Raw genomic sequence first — 16,226 nt, 5'->3', positions numbered from 1 at the left:
GGAAAAAGGGTATAGTAAATGGGAAAGAGAGAGAAGAGGCTGGAGGAAGCAGGTTGTCATTCAACTTGGAAGTGATCTCTCAACATTTTCCAGACCTGTGAATTTTAGGGGAATTTATTTTCCATGCTTTGTGATGTATTTGTTTTAACTAGATGTACAGAATAGTTGTGACACCCTAAATACCAAGTCCAGTTAGCATCAATATCATTGATATCATCAATGTAATAAATCAGTATAACAGCAGTCCAGTGGCATGGAGATGTGAGCAAGGTTGCTCCAGGTTAGACTATACTGTAGGATTAGAAGTTACATAGCTATAAGGTAGGGCAGAAAAGATGTATTTCTGGTATGTTCAGTTGAAAGAAAAGCACTTCTGATGGTTTTTACCAACAAATACAGAGGAAAAAAAAACATTTTCCAGATCAATAGCTGCATACCAAGTGCTAGCTGAGGGATATGTTAATTTATTCCAGCTATGAAACTTCATCTGTAACAGCAGCTGCAATTGGAGTCAATAAGTGATTGAGATGATAATACTCTGCCATTATTTTCCAAGATCCGTCTGGATTGTGTATGATCCATATAGACAACTTGAAGGAGAATGTAGCATGAATCATCACCCCTGTAATGTTCAAGTTTTCTAGAGTGGCACTAACCTTGGCAACATCCTTATGATTGATTTGGAATTACCGTTTTGGTAGATATAACCAGTTCTAGTGGTCTCTATCTGACCTTTCTTGTTACAAGAGCCCAGGGAATCAATGTGGAAATTCCTACAGTTGCTAAGTGTGACTGTTCCAAATTATGGAAAATAACATCAGGATGTGTTCAGGGATCCAGCAGTCCCTCTGTGAAATGGGAACATGCCCAAATGCCATTGCTCACTTAACCTTCATAAGCCTCAAATCTGACTGGCGGAACACAATGGCATTTCAGGTGTCCAGGATTAAGGTCACTTCAGAGACAGAGTCCAGAAATCTCTCAAAAGTCTGATTATTTTCTCTTTGCCAATGCTCAGTTACCCCAGTAAATGTTCACAGGTTATTTGAAGGAAGGGAGGAAGAAATTTTAAGTATTTATTTTTTGGCTTTATGGAAGGACTTGGCCTCTACTTCAATCAAGAGACTATAGGTCTATGAAGTCACTTCAATATTAGAATTCATTTAGAGACTGCAGTTATCTATTATGGTGATTTAAATACTTTTGTTAACCAAACTTAGACTTAGTTACTCACATGAATTTAGTAGACTACCCATATGTTTCAGTTTAGAGATACAATGTTCAAGCAGTCAATTCTAAAAATTTCTGCCCATCAGATTATTAGGGTTTTTGGATTGACTTTGTCACCCATTATGGTAAAAATGCATTCCTTGTTTTTGACCATTAAGAGTCACAACTTGATCAAGGCCTGATTATCCTCATTGAGCTTGGAGGACTCAGTTCTGTGGCAATAGTTCCCACTATCAATTCTGGTTTACAAAGAATAGCCCGTCACAGAACTACTCAAGCACAGAAGGGTTCCACTCATGAATGTATTTTCTAGATTTAGCAAGGACTGTCCTTTGTAAGCTCTGTGGGATGTACTTAGCAAATTTTATATGATAAATCCATTCAAGCATTCCAGTCTACTCCAGCATTTAGATATCTTCATCTACAGCAAACTAAAGAAGTTCTGGTATTTCTCCTTCATTTAGTACAGTGCAGAATTGGGCCCAAAACAAGAAAAATATTAATGGTACTCTCCAGCCAGTTAGCCAAGCTATTGCATGCTCAAATTTCTTGAACATTGATATGATATTGAGATGAATTGGATGTGTAATATCTATTTTGGAAGTCTAAATTCAGCCTGATCTAACATATTCTCAAATTTGATTTAACACTTTGAGAATAGATTTCAACCCATGTTCCCTATGCTTCTGTCTATATACATTTGCAAAATCTTGGTAATCCTTTTGTATATCAGACTTTCTCATGAGTCACACTTTGTATATAATTCTCTGGCCTTGTTGGAATTTAAGTCCAGTTATAGATCTAGAAGTAATGACTTGTGGGTAGTTAGGCCTGGAGTAAGATCAGAAGTCCTTTAAACAATAATAGTACCACAAGGGAGGCTATAAAAGTTTTTTTCAGGCAAAAGTAGACCACCTCCTCAGATAGGGAGAAAATAGTGTTTCGACTGGTAAAGGAGGCTTAGCAAAAATTTAGGGATTCAAAGTCCCTGGCTTAAGTATAAAAGCATATTCCCATTACAGTTTTCAAGGCCCCATTACTCCCTAAACATTGACTTTTTTGTCCCTGTCTAACAAGGATGCTTTCTCCTTCAGTTTACAATTACATGTTCCTTGCATCCTTTCAGCTCTCACTGGCAGCATCCTGGAAGCCCGTATTTTACTAGCAGTCTGTTCAAGGAAATTTAACTTTTCTTTATTATACTCCCCCCAAATTTTTCTGGCCTCTGCCCACTGCCTGATTCCAAAGGCTGTCTCACATGTTTAGGTATTTGTTACAGTAATACCTCGCTTCTAGGTAACAAAATCTCTTTACTTTGTAATTTTTTAAAATTTAAGTTAGTTTATTTATTTATTTATTTATTTATTTATTTATTTAGAGGGTGCATGAGCAGGGGAGGGGCAGAGACAGAAGGAGAGAGAGAATCCGAAGCAGGCTCTGAGCCATCAGCACAGAGCTCGACATGGGGCTTGAACTCACAAACTGTGATATCATGAACTGAGATAAAATCAAGAGTCAGATGCTTAACCGATTGAGCCACTCAGGCACCCCTATTAATTTTCTATTATTCCCCCCCTCTCCCAAATAGCTACACAAGTAGTATCTTAAAGCAACACAGATTTGTTATGTCAAGGTTTCTGTCAATCAGGAATCTGGACAAAGATTAACTGGTTTCTCTGCTCAGGATCTCACCAGGTTGAAATAAGTTTTCCATTGGGCCTCCTTTCCTATCTGTTACTCAGGGTCCTCTTCTAAGCTTATTTGGATTGCTGGCAAAGCCAAATTCTCTTTGGTTGTAGGACTGAGCTCCCTGCTTTCTTTCCTGTGGTCCACCAGTGGCTATCCTTAGCTACTAGAGACTATTAGCAGTTTTTTGCCCTGGGATTCTTTCCACTGCATTGCAGTTTGCTCCTTCAAAGTCAGCAGACAAATTGTTTATTTCACCTTGTTTTAAGAACTCAGCAAATTTGGGGTGCCTGGGTGGCTCACTCAGTTAAGTGTCTGACCCTTGATTTCAGCTCAGGTCATGAACTTATGGTTCATGAGTTTAAGTCCCACATGGGATTCCATGCTCATAGTGTGGAGCCTGCTTGGGATTCCCTCTCATTTCCTCTCTCTCTCTACCCCTCCCCACCCTCTCATTCAAAAAATAAATAAATAAATAAATAAATAAGAACTCAGCCAACTAGGTCAAGCCCACATAGTGTAAACTCCTTTTGATTATTTAAAGCCCAACTGATTAGTAAATTAATCATAAGAATGATATTCTATTATATTCACAACTTCTGCATCCATGCAAGGGGGTGGTATTATACAAATCATGAACACTAAAGGACAGGAATCTTTTAAACTATCTTAGAATTTTATGTATGACACCTAGTAAAATCCAGAAATATCAAAAAAAACCCGCATTATACTCCTTATTTTCATGAAACTGTTCCATGACAGCAACTTATTGATCCTCCAAAGTTTTGTCTCCTATAGATACATTTTTTAAAAAATATTTATTTATTTTTGAGAGAGTGAGAGACAGAGTGGGGGGAGGGGCAGAGACAGGGAGAGCAGAATCTGAAGCAGGCTCCAGGCTCTGAGCTGTCAGCACAGAGCCCAATGCAGGGCTTGAACCCATGGACTGCAAGATCATGACCTGGGCTGAACTCATGCTTAACCAACTGAGCCACCCAGGTGCCTGTCCAATAGATACTTAATACAAGTGTCTACAGGTGATAATTTAAGTAACTGCTTTGACACTTCATGCCATAGACTACCAATGGACGTTTTACCACTGGAAACAGTCATTAAGCTTTTTAAAGAATTTTTTAAGTGTTTATTTATTTTTGAGACAGAGAGAGAAAGAGAGAGAGACAAAACACAAGCGAGAGAGGGGCAGAGAGAGAGAGGGAGGCATGGAATCCAAAGCAGGCTCCAGGCCTTGAGCTGTCAGCAGAGAACCTGATGCGGGGCTCGAACTCACAAACTGCGAGATCATGACCTGAGCCCAAGTCCAGTGCTTAACCGACTGAGCCACCCAGGTGCCCCTGTCATTCATGTTTTTAAATATAATCAGGGAGAGAACCACATCCAGATAACCCAGACCCAATTCAAAGAACCCACGATTAAGATTCTGTTCCTGTAAAATCTTTTAGTTTACTTATTTTTCTAAAGTTAGGGTCTGTGAAACCCTAAAATTAGGGTCTTGTGAAACCACAAAACCACTGTGAATGAAATTGTATGAAGGATTTATCACAGTGTTTAGGTCTTACACAATTTGGGGGCTAGTTGGTGAGTATTTGCCATTCTTTATCCTCGCCCAAGATCAGAGAAGATGAAGGAGTAAATCAGTTGGGAACTAGAGAAGCTGCAGTTCCAGCTGATGACCAAACACATTAAACTAATGCCAACAAGATGACCAAACACGTTAGTGACATGTACAAGCTATCACGGAGACTGTCATCCTCCTTCAATTTTTACACTATAAAAACATGGCTCCTATTTCATTCCTGCCTTCACACCCTCACAGAAATTTAGCCTGTCATCAACACTAACATGGGACCATATAGTAAAATAATTCTGAGCAAAGCGATTGTAGCCTAAGTTGACTCCATAATAAACCCCACAATTCACAAAATTATAGCTACCTGAGATTCAAATGAAATAGTATGCAAACCTTTCTTAAAATATTACATTCTTTCAGGTAAGTAAATATTTACAGATGTTGTATTTCAAGGCATTTTTGTAATAACAGAAATGTGAAATCATAGGCATTTGGTCACTATTTTACGTACCACACTTCTCAAAGAAGAAAATAGATTTGTATAATGCATAGTTTTGCAGTTTGTTTTACTAACATAGAACCATCTTTTACATTGCAATATTTCACAATTCTGTCTTCTTAAAATTATTTGTTTAGGCAGTTAAATTTTGACTTGACATTTCAAAATCCCTGATACATATTGCAAAGTTATAGGAAGTCATAATAGAGACAATTAACATCTTGGTTCATCTCTCCTATGGTAGTACCCGGTCCTTTGTTATAGGCTATAATTTACCTGTCCTTCAACACAATTTACAGGTTTCTCAGAATAGTAGTACTCTAAAATAATAGGTGCTTGTAGCACTTTACAGTTACATCTGAACTTCAGAAATTTTACATGTTGCTTTGCTTCTTTATTTTCTTTTTTGTCGGCATATCCTACTTTTTTAAAAACGTGTTTCACATTTCTCTTTGTGGGGACTATGTTGCCCCTTCTTTCAGATTCTGCATGCTTCCACTTCCTCCCAACCCCACCCTGGCCTAAAGCAATGACTCAAATATACCCAGAACTTAATAAATGTTTCATTGACTTGAGCATTCCCAGCAATGTTTTTATATTTGCCACAAACTATGTAGCTTCCAGCCTGAGAGTTTATATACATTTGAGAAAAAAATTATTGACTTTAAAATAACCTCACCCTTCACAAATCATTTAAATAATGAGGTTTCTTAAAGACTATTAATCAAACTATACGGAGAAGAGTCATAAATATTGATGAATTGTTTAATACTGTTGTTGTTAATGACTGCTCATTTTATATAAGAATTCAATCTTTTTTTCCCTACGTATCATTTGGTAAAGCTCTTTACTGACTGAACAGAATGTGAATGATTATCAATTCTTTTCTTGCTTTGATGTACAGTCTGTGCCTGAAGGAAGATAAACTAAAGCATACATATATCCTCAAAGTTGTGATGCTTGTTCAGAAACGATATGAATTTGAAAGATTATGCAGATAACATCATTCAAATAGCGTGGCTTCCTATTTCCTGATTTTTTTTTTTTGCATTAGTAAGTCTTTGTAAATTCTATAAACTCTCGAAATGTCCACAATTATTCACCAGCTATGCATGAATACCCATGTATCCAGGCTGAATACTGTAATTATCAGGACTGATTTTTATTGTGAAGTTATAACCACTTCATCTCTTTCAAATGTGAATCAGACTTATAAGAATGTTATGTGCTTTGTAAATGGTAATTAGGTAAATATGTGAAAAAAAAGAATGACTTTAAAGGGGAAACTGTAATGGTTTTCTGACTTAACAAATTAGAAGGGTGGCTGATTACAACTGAATATTTATTGAAGATGTCTTTTAAAAAAAATCAAATATTTTAAGAGTCTTCATTGCTTCCTGAGTCAAAATTGGATCGCTTGACTTGTAAAAGTCAAGGTTTTAACCTCTTCCCATCTTAGACTTAAGTACTTTCATATGCGATATATAGATATAGATTTAAATCTGTGCTTGAAAAGTAAAAGATGCAAATGAGCACAGGGTAGCTAAATTAACATGGAGCAGAAGCTATATAAGAAGATTTGAGAAGTAGGCATAAGGCAAAAAGGTTTTGGAAAGAAAGTGCTAATTCAAGTATAAAGATTCTATGCTTTCTTCTTTCTAAAAATTTTGTACATCATCCTACCATGTTCATCATGTCTGATAATTATGGTTTGTTTCTGATATTATAATATTTCTCCATAAAGTAAATAGTTTTACTACTGGCATAAATAAAGTTATAGTACCTTAAAGATTACAGTTTGTTGGGATTATCTTCCTAGAGATATTATGTATCAAAAATCAATCAGTATAAGATAGTTAAGCAATAAACATCAATTTATCTACCATATACATAAATCTGACTTTCAAGGAATCCTAACTGAAGTTACCTTACCCAGTTAAATGCCCGAATTATAGACACTTTCCCAGAGTAGCTACATCTATTGTTGGACTAGGTCACATTGACAGTCTTAAAACAAAACAAACAAAAAACAGGTTATAAATGTATGGAAAATAAAGAAACAAACAAAAACTAGTGTCTGACTTACAGAAATTTTCAAAAGTGATATCTTGCATTTTTATTGTAGTAATATTTCCCTGAATTTTTACCCTATCAACATGAAAGATCTTATGGGGGTTATCCAAATATAAACTCATTCTAATGAAAGGTGATTTTACTACTGAGGAAGAGACATTTACCTGGTTCAACTAAGCAACTTACACATACTTAGTTCCATCATGTTTTTATTTTTTACAAAGATATTTAAGGGCACCTGGGTGGCTCATTGGTTAAGCGTCGACTCTTGGTTTCAGCTCAGGTCATGATTTCAGGGTTAGTGAGTTCGAGACCTGGGGGTAGGGCTCCACACTGACAGGATTCTCTCTCTCCCTCTCTCTGCCACTCCCCTGCTCTCTTGCTCTCTCTCCCTGTTCTCTCCAAATAAATATAATAAACTTAAAAAAAATTTTTAAAGATGCTTAGTCAACATCCTTCAATTTATCTAATATGTAATTATGAACTTAAATTCTTCCAAATTCTAGAGAATCTAATCACATTTAGGAAGTAATGTAAATGGATCTGTTAGAATAAAAGTTGGAGATGAAGACATCATTAAAAAGTCTGATTTTACAAGGAAATAGAGCATTCAAAATTCAACCTCATGAAGTCATGGTGTGGGTGGTGGCTATTTCAGTTTGGTTTAGTGAAATAAAATGGAGGTAGCATTCTACATAAAGTATAACATCAACTATACTTTAAATATATAGGGTCAATTTATGTATAATGTGAAATTCAATTTTTATCTTTTACCTTTTTGGGATGTGGGTTTTTTTTTTTTTTTTTCTGAATGGTTAAGAAGGATAGTTATTTGTTTGGCTTTGTCACATATATACATAACCAGCATATTTTTTTCCCTCTGGCTTTCTATCCCGACTTCAAGTGTTCAATTTTGTGATGTTTCTGACAGAGGCGGTGGTGACCAGTGTGCTTCAGACCTCGTCCTTTGTGCTGCTGCCTCTGGGCCGTGGAGTCCCAGCAAACACCTCATACAGGTCTGCTTGCTTTGGATTGCTTCTTCACAAAGGGGGAAGTGTGTTTCTTCCCTTGTCATTTACCTTTTCCAATGTTTCATTTCACTAATCTCTCTTCTTTTCTTAACAGCTTTACTTCCTTCATTGTTGTTTTTTTCTTTAATTTTACTTTATTTCTAATTGCCTCATCTTGAATGAGCTTCCAGTGTCTAAAATTAGAATTCTTCAGAATCCTAAGAAGATCTAAGGAGACATTAAATGTGTTCCATTTTCCAAAAGACAAATCTGGAACATTTAAATTGTTTACTAAAGGTCATATAATACTAGGATTCAAAGTTCTTTACCATTGGGACATTTTATCTAAGGAATGATTGGGATTATATACATCACACTACCTTTCAACCAGAAATTTATCAAGGGAAACCTGCCTTATAGTATGACCTTTGGCTTTTATAATTCAGATTGAAAGAATGCTTGCTCATTTTGCCACTGAGCACATTAGCATCCTGTTATCTTCACAAGGTTAATTTAATGGACTGCTATGCATATTGATGAATACTTCTGTGTTTCCTCAAAGTCACCAAATTAGAATTTCTGAATGTTCATTAGCCACATATGCAATAGGAGTAGTCTAAAGTCAATGAATTTCTGTTATGCCCTTTCTAAAACTGATATTAAAATTGCATATGCAAATTAAAGTTCAAATTGTTGTGATAAAAGTAGACATGTAAGTAAAAAAACTCATTATTTTCATTTTTTCAAAGTTACTAAGTTCATTAGTGGTTATTTATTGGGTTAAGACATTGAATCAGAAAATGGGCCTCTGTCTTTCTCTGAGTATTCAAGTTTAGAAATGCCTTACTTAAAATGCAAGAAATTTCCAGTAAGTTTCCAGGCTGCAGAGATACATTATTTATGTTAACAAACTGGAAAGAGTTCATTTGCTTTAATATTTATAAGGGAGATCAATGAGACATACAATGCAGTATTACTAAGCTCTAAAACCACTACAAAACATAGATTCAATTAATGTAATGTTAACCAAAGAATACACTCAGCAATTCATAAATAAATAATTATAATAAATGTCCAGATTTTTAAGACTCTTTGGAATACCCTACTGAAGCCAGCCATTAAGCAATGTATTCTGCTACCTAAATCCATTAAAAAATGTAATTTTAAGGAAAATTACATGCAGTCTTGCTCAGAGCAGATTACATATTTTAAAGCTATATTGGTTTTTAAGCCTTTGAAGATAATAAGGAGGTTCATTAAACTATTACATTTGAGTTACTTGAAATATTGAATAACCTCAGAATGACCCAATTCTAAAAGGTTTAATTGGCATGAGCTATGCCATGCCTTTTAAATAAAATATTTTGTAAGGTATTCATAAAAACACTAATTATCAAAGCATGTTTACAATAGATAAATAAAAGTGAAAAATTGCACTGGTAAACAATTTGAGAATAAAAATGTTTGTAAATAAAATATCTGAATCAAATGAATTTAAAGGCTAGGGCATTTGGAAATACAAAAAACACAATATATTTCTTTCATATAAAACTTTAATATGGGCCAGAAAAAATAATTTTGTTTTTTTCCCTTCAGTACAAGATGTGATTTAGGAGTATATTAAACATTAATCAGCAATTAATAAGAATTTTGAAAAAAAATTCAAAGGAAGTGAAAGGACTTTTTCTTAAAATATTTATTTTAAATATGATATAGGAATAGCACTATGATCAACATTATTCAAGTCTGCATGTAATGACTTGCAAAGCAGGGAGACTGAAATCTAGCGATTCAGTTCGAATGCCCTACAGCTATCTAATCAAGCACAAGAGTTGCCAATCAGCATCACTTCACAATTGACATACGTTTTAATTTCATTTATTAAAAAACTGTATTAAAGCATTGCAAATGAATCAGTTCATATATTAAAGTGCATGTATCAGTCAGCTCAAGGGACTTTTAAGCTTTATCAAATACTTTGATCTTGATCATATTGAAATTCCTTCCAGCAGTTTATGAAATGTTCATGAATTCTTGGATGAAGACTAACATAAGTTTTTAGAGTTAACTTATATTTGAGAATTCTTTGTACAGTTGATATCAATAGGTTTTTGCAAAAAAACATTATGACTAATTTTTTAATTACCATGTAAAATGTTAAGTATTATAATTAAGTATAATATTCAGATGAGAGTCACCACATTTTAAAAATTTAGTAATAAATGTTGTATATACCCTTCCATATTGATTGGATCCTTGTAAGTTATTTCTTTCCCTGAAACTTTGAATTTGTAGGATAGAGAACGCATGGTTTCTTTTGACTATAAAATAGTGTCATATTAGAAATTAGGTGTTCTGTTGCTGTTGATAATTTGTACTGGTTTTTTTTTTTTTTTTTTTTTTTTTTTACTGGTTCTAAATTATCCCAAGTGATGAAATTATTTTCATTGGTTTACTGACTTAGAAAAGCTCAATTGATAGTTAGCTCAAATCATGAAGCAAATTGCTTTTGATTTTTCAGATGTTGAATAATTCAACATATTTTCTTAGTAAAAAGAACACTGATAGAAATAAAGGAAGCAGCTATGCACTAGAGACAGTTTTAAACACACAGTCTCCAAAAATGAAGACATTTGTATGCCTCTGATAGCACTGATTAAGTGGCCCATCTCTGTTCCAGTTGGGGTACATAAAATGAATGTAAGTGCTGTTAACATATGAAAATTCACTTGTGCTGGTAATGATTGAAAGAAAAAGAAAAACACAGAACACTTAACATTTTTTGAAAAAATAATTCACTGAAGAAGGTTTGTTTCTTTTTTTTTAAATTTTTTTTTTAATGTTTTTTATTTATTTTTGGGACAGACAGAGACAGAGCATGAACGGGGGAGGGGCAGAGAGAGAGGGAGACACAGAATCGGAAACAGGCTCCAGGCTCCGAGCCATCAGCCCAGAGCCTGATGCGGGGCTCGAACTCACGGACCGCGAGATCGTGACCTGGCTGAAGTCGGACGCTTAACCGACTGCGCCACCCAGGCGCCCCTGAAGAAGGTTTGTTTCTATCTTCATTCAACTGCCCTCTTCATCAGCCATTCCTACATTCCAGAAGGCTATATACTTGACACATCTATTATCTCTTACTATCAGATGCCAGGGAGACTCTGTATATTCAAAGCTTACATGTTGCATTATAAAGCAATAATATTTACTATTTATTTGTTGTTGTGGATTTGGATCTATATTATGGCTTCACAACCATATGACTAACAATACTTTGTTTGGCATGGGGAAAAACACACTGCAATTCTTGCAATTTCTATCATGAGAAAAAAGGGCAAGTAACACACATTTGTTAAAATAAAAAAGTTTAGTGAAAACTGTTTTATTTAGTTTTTTGGTTCTTTGAAAGTTGATTTGAGGTCTTCTTCAATTAGAATAATTTATAGATTTTGAAGTTTGATCAAGTCAGAAGGAAAAAAAATCTTCAGTCTGAATCTAGCAAGTAAGAATGCCTAGTCAATAAAAATTAGAAGAAAAACACAACCATAATAAAACCAAAAATAAGATGAAATTCTGAAAATAATGGAATACATAAAAATTTCTAGGACACAGGGGTGACTATGTGACTCAGTTGATTAAGCATCTGACTCTTAATTTGGGCTCAGGTCATGACCTCATGGTCATGGGATAGAGCCCCATGTCGGGCTCTGCACTGAGCATCAAGCCTGGTTGGGATTCTCTCTCTCCCTCTCTCTCTTCCCCTCCTCTGTTCCTGTTCTTGCTCTCTCTCTCTCTCTCTCTCAAAATAAATTTAAAAACCTACAAAAAATCCAGGACACAATTTAATTCACACAGTACAGGAAACTTGGGGATTACACAAATGTTTTCTTACTTTAAGAAACCAGCTTAATTTAAGAGCTATAATATCACTTACCAGACACAGCTCCTCATATTTCTCAAGTTGATGTTCTTATATAAGACAACATTTATTTAAAATTACAGAGGTACTAACAAATAACGTGTTGGTCTCACTCATTCAATTATTGTGCAGTCTATTTTTAAAGGGGATATAGGATTTATTCACAAACGTGTGCACATCCACCACTGTGTAGAAAATCAGGAGTCATCATAATGATAATCTTGATGATTAAGAAGTCAGTTGATAATATCAGCTGACAATTGATAATATAATTTATCTATTCAGAAATATTTCCCATGAGTCATGGGACAGAACTCTGGGGATAAATTGTTTATCTCAGCCTTCTGTACAATGCAAAACTGACTGATAAAATGAAATTTGACCCCTGTGTAAGCTACTTCTATAGACAAACTCTATCACATGGTTGGCAATCTGAAGTGAAATACAATCAATTTCTTCAATTCAAAAAATAGAATGACAGCTTTTCTATCTTCTTGTTTGGACTAGAAACCATACATGGCTCATTTGCCAGGGGACATGATGTTGAGCTAACTGCTTTTGAGTCCCCGCCAAAAGCTCCATTTTCAAGATTATATTTGGTAGTCAGTGGACGTTGGTAAAAATTCATTGTTGTAGGTTTTAAGCTATTTTCTTTATAGTTTAAATTTGATTACCAAGGACATACCTGTTTTCTAGAGAAAGTTTAAAACTCTTCTAAAAAATCCAAACCTATCATGATCTGATATAGAATTTTTTTTTAATTGCTGCACATTTAAAATAGAAATATCTTCGCTTCCTCACTAAAGTCAGCTGGTGCATCCTGGCCCTGTGTTCTCCCACTGCTTTGGCAGATGCTTGCAGTCCACAACAGGGGACACCTATTGATCACATGGCTCTGGTGGTCAGGTTGGGGGTGCATTTCTGGGTCCTAAGGGACTGAAACAGAGAGACTGTTCTTGGCAGGCTACTATCCCCAGGGCACTGCATAGCTTGCAGACTGAAACATATCCCTAGTCTTTCTGGAAAAAAAAGGCCTATTTACTCTTTGGAGCATCTAGAGGCTATGGAGGTGTTCTCAGAGAACACAGATGAAGGCTGTCATCTTTGTTGTCTCCCTTGGTTTCACTATTGCTCACGGGTACCCTCCAGAAAGGAGCTTATCTGAAGCCCAATCATGTATCTGATAAGGGGCTAATATCCCAAATACACAAAGAACTCATGTAAGTCACCAGCAAAATACAAACAATCCAAATGAAAATTGAGCAGAGGATCTGAAAGATAGTTTTTCAAAGAAGACATACAGATGGCCAACAGGCAAGTGAAAAGATGCTCAACATCACTAATCATTAGGGAAATGCTAATCAAAACCACAATGAGATATCACCTCACAGCTGTTAAAATGGCTATTATCAAAAAGAAAAGAAATAACAAGTATGGGCAAGGATGTGGAGAAAATGGAAAGCTCATACAGTGTTAGTGGAATATAAATTGTTGCAGTCACTGTGGAAAACAGTATGGAGGTTCCTGAAAAACATTTACAGGAGAACTGTCATATGATCTAGCAATTCCACTTCTGAGTATTTATCCAAAGAAAACAAAAACACTAATTTGAAAAGATATATGCACTCTTATGCTCATTGCAACATTATTTATAATATCCAAGACACGGAAACAACCTAAGTGTCCTCTGATAGATGAATGGATAAAGAAGATGTGGTAAATATATACAGTGGAATACTACTCAGCCGCAAAAAGAATGAAATCTTGCCATTTGTGAACACACATGGACCTTGAGGATATTATGCTAAGGAAATATGTCAGGCAGAGAAAGACAAGTACCATATGATTTCACTTATATGTGGACTCTAAAAAACAAAACAAACTAATAAGACAAAACCAAAATCATATTCAAAGATGCAGAGAACAGAGTGGTGGTTGCTGGGGCTGGGGTGAGGGGTTTGGGGTGCTTTTGCAAAATGAGTCAAGGGGATCAAGAGGTATAGACTTTCGATTATAAAATAAATAAGTCATGGGGATGTAATGTACAGCCTGGTGACTATGGTCAATAATATTATATTACATATTTAAAACTAGCTAAGAGAGTAAATCTTAAAAGCTCTTCTTCCCACAAGAAAAATGTTTTTATAACTTTGATGCTAGATGGTAACTACACTTATTGGTGATGATTTTCAGGGTATACAAATATTGAATGATGTGGGGGTGCCTGGGTGGCTCAGTCAGGTAAGCATCTGACTTTGGCTCAGGTAATCTTACAGTTCATGGGTTCAAGCCCCATGTTGGTCTCTGTGGTGACAGATCAGAACCTAGAGCCTGCTTCAGATTCTGTGTCACCCTCTCTCTCTGCCCCTCTCCTGCTCATGCTCTCTCTCTCTCTCTCAAAAATAAATAAACATTAAAAAAATAATAATTTAAAAATACTGAATCATGTTGTACACCTGAAACTTATACATCCCAACTTTACCTCAATAAAAAAAAAAAAATAGCTTTAGCTTCACTGTTAAGGATGTAGTCTATTGTCAGATACAATGACCCTGAGAAAAGGATTCATATGATACGTTCCTCTTAATACTAGTATTAGTCCAATTTTTTCCTCTAAAAAGACTTATAGGATTAACTATAAGAAGCTAACAGGAATTTTTCTATTTATTATTTTCTGCCTTATGCAGGACTCCAGTAAATCTCCAAGTTAAATATAATATTCAATTGCACTAACAAGATTATCTTCAGTTGCTGCTCATACAACTATCCTGACTTTCTTGGTGCTGTTGTCTTTCTATAAATCTAACTTCCCAAATATACAAAGATATAAAGGTACATAGCTATACATAAATACAGATAGGAAGACACTATTTTAATGACTAGGTAAACGCATAATATAATGAATAATATAAGTTACTGTGCTCTTCCAAAAATAATTAATGAAAAATAAAAATTTCCCCATAGAACTCAGAATATGTTGCCTCAGCATCTTAACAATTCAGAAAAGATATTATGAAGGGGTCATTTTCAAGCTGTGTTCCGAAAGCACTTAGGGCATTTTAAAATAAATTGTAGTCCAATATTGCTGACATTCAGGATGAAAGGGGAATGGGGAGAATTTAAAGTGAGGGAGATAAGAAAGGATAATCAGTCATGGGCCACTGCTTGAAAAGCTTTATATGGGAAGATATAGGGCAAACTGCTGCCCCCAAGATTGGAGAAACAGACAGGAGAATCCGGGGGTTTCATCTTACCAGAGCAGACTCAGGAGTGGAAACCACTGCAGGAACCAGCACAGGAGAAAACCAGAGCTGTAACTGTCCTCCTGCTAGAGGAGGACAGTGAGGACAACTCAGAGTTGAAAACTCCAGGGGGACACAGTCTTAAGAAGACTCCCACAGTACTGTGAGATTGACCTCCAGGAGCTCAACCAGATAGAAAAGTACCCCCTGCTTCCTGTATGTAGAGGAGAAAAGGAACCATTTTGAAATACAAAAGAGCTCTCGGTGTTTAACAAGGTCTGCCCTCAGGAGAAACTAGTTAACCGGAGTCTGACCTGTTGGGTAGTACCAGAGCCTAAGTAACCTGGGAAGCAGGAGGTATAAGGTAAATTATGAATATTAAACTCTTCTAAAAAATATAGTATTTATAATGAAAACAACAACAAAAACCTGTATGTCACATTAGAAAATGTGTATTTTATTCTATAGATTAGTACGTAGAAGATACCATTTTTTCAAGAGCACCTGGGTGGCTCAGTTAGTAAGCATCTGACTTTGGCTCTGGCCATGATCTCATGGTTTGTGAGTCTGAGCCCCTCCTTAGGCTCTGCACTGACAGTGTAGAGCCTGCATGGGATTCTCTGCCTCTCTCTCTCTCTCTCTCTCTTTCAAAATTAATAAATAAACCTAAAAAAATAGAAGACAATACTTTCTCAGAATACAAAAATATACTTCCTTGAGAAAGTCAAGCAATGCAAAAGTTATATATTAATGAAAACTTTGGATCCCACTTCCTACAAAATGGCAGATTAGAAAGTCTGAAAACCTTCAGTAGAAATAAAGGTTTCGATGGGGAATATAATAAACATAAGTAAAATCAATTTGCATTCACAGGTATTTTTGATAAATCACAAGGTGAAAAGGAGTATGGATGATCCCACAGTGAAAAGCTAGCACTAAAGCCCAGGGTATGTTAAGTGCGCATGGTGATATGGAGAAT

At 35.5% G+C, this 16,226-nt stretch overlaps 1 long non-coding RNA gene across 3 annotated transcripts in view; it reads left to right on the top strand.

Annotated features, from left to right (window-relative positions):
- Window positions 1–16,226, top strand: part of LOC131483779 (uncharacterized) — an 85,506-nt gene that overhangs the window by 18,455 nt on the left and 50,825 nt on the right. For 2 of the 3 annotated variants that reach the window (XR_009247926.1, XR_009247921.1), the window contains exon 3: window positions 8,008–8,092. This is a non-coding gene — a long non-coding RNA (uncharacterized LOC131483779). Of the gene's footprint in view, window positions 1–8,007; window positions 8,093–8,201; window positions 10,331–16,226 lie in introns of those variants that run through there. The other variant, XR_009247919.1, reaches the window with a different exon arrangement.

The sequence above is a fragment of the Neofelis nebulosa genome, chromosome 1 (genome assembly GCF_028018385.1).
Source record: "Neofelis nebulosa isolate mNeoNeb1 chromosome 1, mNeoNeb1.pri, whole genome shotgun sequence".
NCBI lineage: Eukaryota > Metazoa > Chordata > Mammalia > Carnivora > Felidae > Neofelis > Neofelis nebulosa.
This window is presented reverse-complemented; position numbering and strand designations above follow the sequence as displayed.